Source organism: Panthera leo, chromosome B3 (genome assembly GCF_018350215.1).
Source record: "Panthera leo isolate Ple1 chromosome B3, P.leo_Ple1_pat1.1, whole genome shotgun sequence".
NCBI classification, from domain to species: domain Eukaryota; kingdom Metazoa; phylum Chordata; class Mammalia; order Carnivora; family Felidae; genus Panthera; species Panthera leo.
The window spans coordinates 133,423,208-133,435,317 of record NC_056684.1 but is presented as its reverse complement, the minus strand read 5'-3'; the positions used below and the strand labels follow the sequence as shown (position 1 = coordinate 133,435,317).

General features: G+C 41.3%; 1 protein-coding gene and 1 non-coding gene across 8 annotated transcripts in view; both read left to right on the top strand.

The window, feature by feature from the left end:
• Window positions 1–12,110, top strand: part of TTC7B (tetratricopeptide repeat domain 7B) — a 254,266-nt gene that overhangs the window by 48,873 nt on the left and 193,283 nt on the right. The gene's annotated exons all lie outside the window — the stretch shown is intronic.
• Window positions 11,176–11,305, top strand: LOC122223475. Its single transcript, XR_006204345.1, has one exon. It is a non-coding gene; the product is annotated as a small nucleolar RNA SNORA11 (small nucleolar RNA).

The window sequence follows — 12,110 nt, the reverse complement described above, 5'->3', positions numbered from 1 at the left end:
TATTAACAGCACCATTTTTCATAATATCTAAAAACTGTAAATGGTCATCAACCGATGAATGGATAAAGTGTTATACCTGTACCATGGAATGTTATTCAGCAATAGAAAGGAATGGAGTATTTGGAACTAGATACAGATGCTGGTCATACAATATTGTGAATGTACTAAATGCCAGCGAATATTAAAAAATGGCTAATTTTGTGTTGTGTGAATTTCCCCTCAATTAAAAAAAGGAGTGAAGTTCTGATACTTGATACGAGAGGTATGAACCTTTCGAAAAAAACACACCAAGTGAAAGCAGCCAGAAGCAAAAGGTTTCATACTGTATGATTCCATTTATGTGAACTATTCAGACGGGGCAAATCCCTAGAGACAGAAAGTGGATTAGTGGCTACCAGGGTCTGGGAGGAGGGTGCACTGGGGAGGAGCCGCTAATGGGAGTGGGATTTCTTTCTGGGTGATGAAAATGTTCTTGAGTTAGCTAGTAGCGACGGTTCCACAACTAGGCGGATGGACTAACACCACTGAATCATGATGTTTTAAACAGGTGGTTGTGGTATATAAGTAATATCTCAGTAAAGCTGTCATTAAAATCTGTGTACAAATAATATAACAAAGGACTATGATGCTCCCACTTGGAGACCTTCCAGCCTGCTGTTACCTAAAGATAATAGTGGTGTAGGGAATGATCATGGTAGTTACTGTTTTTCAGGTGCTTAATGTGTGTCGGGTACTGTTCCAAGCACAGGGCGTTTTTACACAGAAAGTCACCTGTGGATTGGAAAACCAGGGAGTCTGACTCCAGACCCAAGTTCTTAATCACTACACGGTACTGCTTTACATATAGAGGCAGGTAAATCAGAGACCAGAGAGTGTAATGTGAGACCTAAAGTCAAGTAATAGTATCTGGTTGGAACCCTAGCTCTGCCACTTACTAGGTGCATCATCTTAGGTGAGCTACTTAATAGCCCGGAGACCAGTTCCCTCATCTCTCAAAGGGGATGATAGTAAATCCTCGCTCATAGCATTCTTGCGAAGGGTAGAGAAATTATGTCAAACTCTCAGAAGTGCCTCGTGTGTAGGTGTGCAGCTAATACTCACTAAGGGTTGTTATTACTCTTATGTTGTTACGAAGTAGTGACTTAGCGAGCGTCATTCAAATTGCAAATTTCATTTGGCGAGCATTTCAGGTCGAGTTTACGTCTCACTTGCTCACAGCATTGTGGAAGGGGCACTGAAAGATGGCCTGCTGTAGCAGGTGAGTGTGTAATTCAGGGTCTGGCATCTTCTTTTGTGAGTGATGTGTGTGCGTTGTGTGTGTAAGTGTATATACATGCACGCCTTCTAAGAAGAATATGCCGACTCTGGAAAGAAGACAGCAGTTTCTAAAAGCATCCGGAAGGGGCCAACCGAGGCTCCCAGCCCAGAGACCACTCAAAATTATAGAAGCCCTGGATTGACGGGGACTTCACAAGAAGTCTAGGCCAGCCACCCCACTCCCTTACCCCCACCAGCATTTGGTGGTTTCCATTGGCTTTCTCCTGCCTACACCCTACACAGTGGCTTGTCCTTCCACTGAGTTGAGTACATGTGACACCTGGTGGGAACCTGGCCATTCTAGAGGTGAGAACACAGGACCAACAATCTGGAGCTGCCTTTGCCAGGACTTGGATTTGAAGATCTGGAATCTCTTTTCCTGAATTTCTTTTCAGCCTTGGGAATTGAGATCCCTGGAAATCGTCTTACTGTCTTTGAAGGCCATACCACAGGGCTGGGTTATCAGAGACAGTGTATTATAATAAAGTTTTCCTGGTACTTCCAGTTATACACTCCCTTATAGGTCATGTTACAGCCAAGGGTCAGGGTCTGGCTTCCAGAGATGTGGTTAAGATAAATGAGGAAACAATGCCTAATGTTGTAGTCCCTAATTCATATGATTATATTTTATAGGCTTTTATTGTGTTGTGTAACTTTATAAGAAATTAATTCCTTGTTCATTTTAATGCGATTAAAAAATTCACAATATTGGTTTTGGCTGTTCTCTGAAGTTGTGCAGCTCAAGCTGGTATCCCGGTGGCTGAGCCCTTCCTGACACAGACAAAGTGTGGGAGGCCCAGTGACCCACAGAACTGTCCAGGGAGGCATAGCTCTTGGTGGGAGAGATCACTGCCTTTGGGCTCTGGACTTCGACTTCTGTGTCTTTACAGTTTGAAACTCATTTTTATCGTCATTACTCTTATCAGACACTGAATATGCTGTCAGCAGCTCAGCGAGACTGGCTATTGTGAGTAGGGTTTTGTGGTCTGATAGACCAGGGGTCAAAACTTGACTTTATCATAAAATTCACTAGCTGTGGAGCCCGAAGTTCAGTCTTATCTGTAAGGTGCTGTTAACACCCTCCTTGCATGGTGGCTGTGGGGATTATAAATGGTGCGTGTCAGCCCCAGACATAGTGCTGGGTGCTGAGTAGGGCCTTGATAAATGAGCCTTTATCATTATTGAAACTGTTTAGTCTTACATACATATCCAGACCAGGCTCTCACTGAGGGTTCTCAAATTTGAACAGTCCCAAACGAATTTGGGGTGGTTCCCCCTCAGCGATCGCTGGAGTTTTGGCCAGTGAGATGTGCAGCTGGCCACTTCCTCAGCCAGCCCTCCAGGGATACATAGCCCTTGTGGAGATAAACTGGAGCTCCCTTTCAGAGGTGAGGAAACCTTGCTGCAGAAGGAAACCAAGGATGGAGAGTCCAGGTTGCTATGTTATATGTTCTCTAGGCCACACCTAAATAGAGCAGTTCAGAGGCTGCACACATTTGAGCTTTTAAAAGTGTCTGAGGTCCTCAGCCAGCTCCCTGCAGCCTAGCCCCCTCCCCTTGCCCCCCCACCCCTACTGTGACGTCCCTTTGGTCTGCTGGTGGCCATGTGACCCCTTTGCCTTCCAACACCCCTCCTGCTGCATCAGACTCGGCAGTCTTGGTTTCTTCCCTCAGAATATTCCCCGGGACAGGACACATTTGCCCAGCTCCCAGGCCCTCTTATAGTTTCCTCTTGGCCCCTGCACAGACCTTTTGGTTGTCGCTTCATTCTTCTGAGACTTTCTTTCTCCATGAGATTGGAGGGAGGATGGTGTCTATTAACCAGGACCACACAGGCTTCTGTACACGGAAGGGCTTCGAAAGCAGTCAGGTGTGATCTAAATGATTTTCTGATCACTAATTTATTTAAGCGTGTTACCCTTCATAGGAGGGACCTTTCGGAAGTGAGTGTACCTGTGGGCTTCCCCTCCAGTGGCAGGGGGATGCATTTTAGGTCCAGTGGCTATTCTGCATTTTTGAAATTGTAGCACACGGTCCGCTACTGTTTTCATCCATGCTTTAAAGTTGGATGATTGGGCAGGGAACTGTTGATTTCCACTCTTTGTATGCAGCTTTGATTTTGGAGGCACAGAGCTTATCAAGATGTGCATTGGACATTGCTGTCACACCAGCTATTTGTCAAGTCTGTTCTTCACTATTTTTTTGGTCATGCATTTCTTTCGGAAAAAGAAAGTAACTAAAATCATTATTGATGATAGCTTTCCAAACTGACAGGGTGTCATCTGACATTTTAATGGGGGCCAGTTTGGGCCGTGACCTCAGGACTTGCTTCTCAGACAGTGTTGATCTGATCCCAGATGCTTGAAAATTTATCGTCTAGTCGAGAGGCCCTGTAAGTAGCTTTTGACAGAGAATTAAATATCCTGGAGCTGAGCTGCATAGCCACGAATTCACTGTGGTAAATCAAGGCTCTGCTGTTGCTCTGAGATGTGCCCAGTGACACATGGAAAGAATGTCATAGCATTTGGGAGAAGGAAAGGAATGATGTTTACCATAAAGAGCCCCCTACTAAGAATGATTCCTTGCCAGGGACCTATTTGCCAGCCCAGACCTTGGGTGTCCACATATCTCCCGAATTAGAACACAGACCCACAGAAAACACCGGTGTCTCCTCACTGTGGAGGATTAAGTTGTGGAACTGGTTTGAGTGTTCCTACTAACTATGCGTGTTGATGGATTGCAAGCCTAGATGACTGGATTTCAGATATTTCAGACCCTCAAATACAGATGATAGACAATCTGTGCTGAACTGGAATTGGCTTTTCTTTGATTTGGTGGGTTTGGCGGGTCCCTGAAGGTCGTCTTCACGAGCGTTAGTGGTCAGGGTCCAGCCTGCAGTGATACAAAGTGCCGCAGGATAGACCCCCCCACCCCCCACCCTTTTCTTTTTCCTGGCCCTTCAACACACCCTGGAGATTTTTTTTTCCTTTATATTAACTTCCCGATAACGACTTGCACATTATTTGGTCATTTTTCATACAAGCAGAAGGCAGATTATGGAACCATTGATCTGTTTTTGTTTTCCGGTGGTTTAAATTTTGCACAAGTGAGCACTTAAAGCACATCGAGGAAGCTCCAGTCAAGCACACGCTTCAGAGTAGTTCCAGAGCTGCTCTGGCAAATGGTGAATTCGTTTAGTTTGGTTTGCTTTTTGAGTGTGAGGCAGTTTGTAGTGGTAGTAATAATACCTTAACAATAATCATAGCAAACCCTTCCTGAGTGCTTTCTATAAATAAACTCAACTAATACTCCCATTGAATTTGTTCAATTAAAATTTTTTTTTTTTATGTTTTATTTTTGAGAGAAAGAGAGACAGAGACACAGCACAAGCGGGGGAGGGGCAGAGAGGGAGGGAGACACAGAATCCGAAGACAGTCTCCAGGCTCTGAGCTAGCTGTCAGCACAGAGCCCGATGCGGCGCTTGAACTCACGAACCAGGAGATCATGACCTGAGCCGAAGTCGGACGCTTAACCGACTGAGCCACCCAGGCGCCCCAGAGTTTGTTCAGTTTATCTTGTATGCTCCTCCAGAGAAAATTTCAAGAGGCTGTAGCAGAGTTCACACTGGAGAGAGGCTGCATAGTGATTTTTTTGCAACTGCGTAAACAAATTTGACTCTAAATGGGAAAGGAATGAATATTGAACATTCTAGGACTGAAGGGGCGTTAAAACAGGAATTAGAGCTGTATTCCTTCCATTTAAAAATTTAGTGGAGACATGGAAGATAAGAATAGACATAAGTTGGGGCACCTGGGTGGTTCAATCGATTGAACATCCTGTTCTTGGTTTCAGCTCAGGTCATGACCCCAGGGTCATGGGATCGAGCCTTCCATTGGGCTCCATGCTGAGCATGGAGCCTGCTTAAGATTCACTCTCTCTCCCTCTCTGTCCCTCTCCCCTGCTCACATGCTTTCTGTCTCTAAAAAACAAACAAACAAACCAAGAAACAAAAAAATACATGTAAGTCAAGTTTTTAGAAATGAAAACTGTAATGTCTGGGATGCAAAATACACTGGATATGATTAATGGCAAATTAGACATTGAAGAAACTAATGAACTTGCAGGCGTAGTAGTAGAAACTATCCATAATGAAACAGAGAGAAAAATATTCTCTTTCAGAGAAAGAAATATATTCCTTTCAAAAAGTGGAGAGAGCAAACGTGAGCTATGGAATAACTTTACGTAGCCTCATGTGTGTGTGATTGGAGTCTCCTAATAGGATGGGTAGCGTAAAAGATTTTTGAAGAGATAATGGTTGAACACTTTTCAAATTTTATGAAAACCATAATTCCTCAGATCTAGAAAGCTCAGTGAAGCCCGAGCGCAAGAAACATGAAGAAAACTGAACCAAAACACTTAATAATCCAAATTGCTCACAACCAGTGATAAAGAGAAAATCTTAAAAGCAGCCAGAAAAAAAAAAATACACATTACATGCAGACGGACAAACATAAGGGAGATTTATTGTCAAAACCCATCCAAGTTTATAATCGTGGTCGATTTACTGTCAGAAACCATGAAAGTGAGAACACAGCAGAGTGACACCTTTAGAGCGCTGGTGGGGGACACGGGAATGAACTATCGGCCCTGAATTCCATACTTAGTGAAAATATCTCTCAAAAAACGAGGCCCAAAAAAGCCTTTTCCAGACATACAGGGGCTGAAAGAAATCATCATTAGCTGAACTGCAACTCTAAGAAATGTTAAAGGAGGCCCTTTAGGTAGAAGGAAGATGGTACCAGGAGGAAATACAAATCCATGCAAAGGAACGAAGTCATAACTGTGTCGATGGCTGTGTGTGTTCTTCCTTGTTCTTTAAATGTCTTTAGCATGTAATTGATCATTTCAATAAAAATGAGAACTATGTAGGGTGGGACTTAGAACCTATGTGAAGGTAAAGTGTGTATAATAAGAGAATAAAGACTGGAGAGAGTTAAATGAAAGTATGCAATGGTGAAGGCATTGTACTGTATGAGATGTGGAGTACTGTCATTTGAAGTAGACCGTGATGAGTTAAACCCTAAAGCGACCACTGACAGTTCTTGGAGACGTCAGTACCCGTTTCAATACGTGATAGAACAAGTACACAGTTGATTGGTCAGTAAGGATAGAAGACCTTGGAACAAAGCAGTCTACTGATTTGACCTAACTGACATTTATATGGCACTCCACCCAGCAACAGAATACACAGTCTTTTTTTTTTTTTTTTTTGATTTTTTTTTTTCAACATTTTTTATTTATTTTTGGGACAGAGAGAGACAGAGCATGAACGGGGGAGGGGCAGAGAGAGAGGGAGACACAGAATCGGAAACAGGCTCCAGGCTCCGAGCCATCAGCCCAGAGCCTGACGCGGGGCTCGAACTCACGGACCGCGAGATCGTGACCTGGCTGAAGTCGGACGCTTAACCGGCTGCGCCACCCAGGCGCCCCTACACAGTCTTTTTAAGTGTAATGAAACACTTACCAAGATTGACCATATTCTGGGCCAGAATTTTGATTCAAGTTTTAGCAAATTAGAAGGGTTCAACTATGTTCTCTGGCCTGTGTTAGGGATCCTTAAGACCAATTCTCAGGTCAGTGATTCACTAGAAAGACTCGCAGAATTCAGAAAAGTTGTTATGCTCACGGCTTCAGTCGATTACAACAAAGTTTACAGATTACAATATGTAAAGGGAAAAGGCGCTTAGAGCAGAGTCTGGGAGAGGCCAGCCTCAATCTTTCAGTGGTCTTCCCCCAGTGGGGTCATATGGACAGCACTTCATTCTTCCAGGAAGGTTGTGGAACAACACCTACGGAGTATTGCCAGTCAGGGAAGCTCATTCAAACCTTGGCGTTTAGGGTTTTTATTGGGATTCTGTTATGTAGAAATGGAGCACCCATGGAACTGACTTTAATTATTCGGTTTTTACTATTTCCAGAGGTCAAACGGATATAGGGTGGCCCAAGGCCTTCACCATAAATCACATTATAAGTATAACTATCTGGTGTGACCCAGATTAACAAAGACACTCTTATCAGGTACGATTTTCCAGGATTCTAGAGGTTGTTCGCCAAGAGCTGCACAAGGGCCAGTCCTTTCTTCGGAATGTGCGGAGTTCGAACATCCCAAGCCCGCTTAGCCTTTTACTGCACAGACCATAATGGAATTAATTTAGGAATCAATAATAGAAAGATCTTGGGAAAATCCCCAAGTATTTGGCAACTAAATAATACATTTCTAAAGCAGAAATCAAAAGTTAAATTAGAAAGTGTTGTGAACTGAATGAAAAAAAAAAACACAACATATCAGTATTTATAGGGTACTGCTAAAGCAGTACTTAGGGAGAAATTTATAGCTGAATGCCTATATTAGGAAAGAAAAAAGGTCTCAGATCTATCCTTTAGCATTCACTTTAAGAAATAAGAAAAGGAAGAGTAGATCAAGTTCAGTGTATACAGAAGAAAGGGAATAGTGAAAACCAGAGCAGAAATAAAGGAAATAGAAAACAGGAAAACAATAGAGGAAAATCAGTGAAACCCCAATCAATGAAGTCAAAAGATCTTTATTGAGAATTTCAATCAAATGGATAAACCGTTATTAGCTAGACTGTCCAGGATAAAAAGAGAGAACACAAGCTGCCTTGATCAGAGATTCTATAGATTTTAAAAGGATCAGGGAATATTCTAAACAGCACCATGTCCGTAGATTTGACAACTCAGAAGAAATGGACAAATTACTTGAAAGATGTAAACTACCAAAGCTCATGTAAGGAGAATGGGATCATCTGAACAACCCTGTATCAAAGACATTGAATTTGTAGTTAAAAGCTTCCCACAGAGAAAACTCTAGGTCCAGATGGCTTCCCTGGTAACTTCTCCCAAAAACTTAAGAACAAAATAACAATTCCATGCCAACTCCTCCTGAAAATTGAAGAGGAGGGAATATTTCTCAAGTCATTTTATGAAGTTAGCATTTATACAAATCCCAAATCCATTACAAGAAAACTATGGATGAATATTCCTCATGTACAGAGATGGAAAAAATTTTAAGCAAAATTTTAACAAGTCAAATCTGACAGTATAAAAAAAGATAATACATCATGGTCAGTGGGGTTTATTTCAGGAAAGGAAGTTTGTTTTCATATGTGAAAATCAGTCAGTGTAATTCACCAGATTAAAAAACTAAAGGAGAAAAAAGCCATCTGATTATCTCAGTGGACACAGAAAAAGGATTTGAGAAAACTCAGCATCTATTCTTGATATTAACTCATAGTAAAATTGGTGTAGAAGAGATCTTCCTCAGCCTGATAAAGGGCATCTGTGAAACACTCACAATTAACATCAAACTTAATGGTGGAGGGCTGGTGCTTTTTCCCTAACACCAGGAATGAGGTAAGGATTTCTGCCCTCACCACTACATTCAGCATTGTACTGGAAATTCTTTGCAGCAAGGCATAAGGCAGTACCTAGAAATAAAAGGCATCCGGATTGGAAAGGATGAAGCAAAACTGCCTTTTATTTGCAAACAACATGAGTATTTTTGTAGAAATTCTGAGGGACCCTACAGGACCCTACAAAAATGGTGGTAGAATAAGTGAATTTAACAAAGTTACAGATTTCAAGATCCATATTCAAAAATTTATTGTGGTTTTATATATAGCAGTGAACAAAAGGAAATTGAAATTAAAACAGTATCATTTATAACACCATGACAAATATGAAATACTTAAGGGTAAATCTGCGGAAAGGTTTGCAAGGCACATACACTGGAAGCTACAAACCATTGCTAAGAGAAGTTAAAGACCTACAGAAATGAAGAGACATACTGTGTTCATGAGTCAGAAAACTCGATATTGTTAAGATGCCAGTTCTTCCCAAATTGATCTATAAATTCAACACAATCTTCATCAAAAGCCCAGCCAACTTAAAAAAATATATTGACAAGAAGATTTCATGTGGAAGTGTAAAGGACTAAGAATAGCCCTCCCCCCCCCCCAAAAAAGAACCTGATAAATGGGAACAAAATTGGAACACTAACACTGCTTTCAAGATTTATAAAGGTGCTGTAGTCAAGACAGGGTGCTATTGGCATAAATATAGACAATTGGCTCATTGAAACAGAATAGAGAGTCTAGAAAAAGACTCACATGTATATCCCCATCTGATTTTTCACAAAAGTGCAAAGGCAATTCCATGTGAAATAAAAATCTTCGATAAGTAGTACATTTGGATGTCTATCTATAAAGAAGTAAACTGCGATCTCTATCTTGCAACATATACAAAAAATATTTATTCTTTAAATGTTTATTTTTATTTTTGAGAAAGAGAGAAAGAGAGCATGTGTGCAAGCAGGGGAGGGGCACAGAGAGAGAGAGAGAGAGAGAGAGAGAGGGAGACACAGAATCCAAAGCAGACTCCATGCCAACAGTAGTGAGCTCAATATGGGGCTTGAACTCACGAACCATGAGATCATGCCTAAGGCGAAGTTGGATGCTCAACTGACTGAACCACCCAGGCAGCCCTACAAAAATTATTTTAAAATGGATCATAGACCTAGATGTAAAACCTACCCTATAAAAATTTCACAAGAACGTATAAGAAGAAAAGCCTTTGGGGGCACCTGGGTGACTCAGTTGGTTAAGTGTCCAACGTCAGCTCAGGTCATGATCTTGTGGTCTGTGGGTTTGAGCCCCACGTCAGGCTCTGTGCTGACAGCTCAGAGCCTGGAGCCTGCTTTGGATTCTGTGTCTCCCTCTCTCTCTGCCCCTTCCCTGTCCACACTCTGTCTGTCTCTCAAAAGTAAACACTTCAAAAAAAGAAAAAAAAAAGAAAGAAAAGCCTTTGTAACCTTGGGTTATGCAAATATTTCTTAGATAGGAAACCCAAAGCACAGTCTATAAGAGAAAATATTGATATGTTTGACTTCATCAAAATTTAAGATTTCTGATCTTCAAAAGACATATTAAGACATGTCTTAACATTATAGATGAGAGAAAATATTAGCAAATCCCATATCTGATAGAAAACTTGTATTCAGAATATATAAAGGACTCTTAAAAGCTCAATAATAAGAGAACAAACAACCCAGTAAAAATGGATAAAGGATTTTAATAGACATTTCTTCAGAGAAGATCTATGAATAACAAATAAGCACGCGAAGAGATGGTTAGTTTCATTAGTCATTATGGAAACACCCATCAAAATCACAATGAGATCACTTCACACCCGCTAGGACGGCTCCAATAAAACAGACAATAATGAGTGTTGGGGAGGATGTGGAGAAACTGGACCGCCCCTAAACTGTAAGATGCTATTGCCACTTTGGAAAACAGTTTAGTATTTCTTAAATAATGAAACATAAATTTATTATCTGACCCAATAATTCCACTTCTAAGTGCATACCCATTGAAAGAGAATTGAAAAGATATGTCCACACAAAAAATTATACATGAATGGTCATAGCAGCATCATTCATAATAGCCAAAAGGTGGAAACAACCCAAAGGTCCATTAGTGGCAAGTGGGCAGGTACAATGCAGTCTATCCATACAACAATACAAAGAAATGGAGTACTGTTGTAATTTGGATGAACATCGAAAACCGTATGCTAAGCGAAAGAAGCTAGACGCAAAAGACCACATATTAAATGATTCTGTTTTTATGAAATGTCCAGAAAAGGTAACTCTCCGGAAACAGAAAGGAAATTAGTGGTTCCCTGAGGCAGGGGGTGGGCAGAAAGGATCACTGGGGGATGACGGAAATGTTCTACAACTGTATCGTGTTGATGGCTGCACAGCTCTGAGTTTATTAAAAGCTGTTGAGGGGTGTGATCAGAGCAGGGGGCCTGAAGAAATGGCTCTTCTGTTTACAACACACCCAACAGGAATCTGGGTTCGTTGTGACAAGGGGCACAAACCTTGTGGCTTTCCTATGAACAGATACCCTACATGTGTCAAAAAAATAAAAATAAAATAAGATAAAAGTTGTTGAATTGCATACTTAAACTGAGTGACTTTTATGGTATATAAATTATCCCTCAGGAGAGGTTTGTTTGTTTGTGTTTGGAAAAAATGGTATAGAGTAGTTAGGACAGCCTAGTATTGTGGAAAGAATAGACAAATAAACGCATGGAACAGAACAGAGAGGCCAGAAATAAACCCATTCAACTATAGCCAACTGATTTATTTTAATGGGGATATGAAACTTTTATTTATTATTTTAGAGAGGGGGAGAGAGAGAGAGAGAGAGAGAGAGAGAATGTGAGTAGGGGAGAGGTGCAGAGGGAGAGAGAGAGAATCCCAAGCAGACTCCATGCTCTGTGCCGAGCACAATGTAGGGCTTGATCCCACGATCCTGGGATCATGACCTGAGCAGAAATCAAGAGTTGGACGCTTAACCGACTGAGCCACCCAGATGTCCCATATAATCCACTGATTTTTGATAAAGGCACAAAAGCAACTCAGTGGGGGAAAGATAGTTTCTCCGACAAATGGTGCTGGCACAACTGGACATCCACATGCAAAAGAGAAAAATCTAGACACAAACTTTACACCTTTCACAAATGTTAACTCAAAATGGATTAGACCTAAGTAGAAAACGCAAAGCTGTAAAACTTCTAGAAGATAACATAGGGAAAAAAATCTAGGTGACCTTAGGTTTGGCAGTGGGGTTTTAGATACCACACCAAGATCACAGTCCGTGAAAAAAAAGATTGATAGGCTTTATTAAAACTAAAACCCTCTCGTTCTGTGAAAGA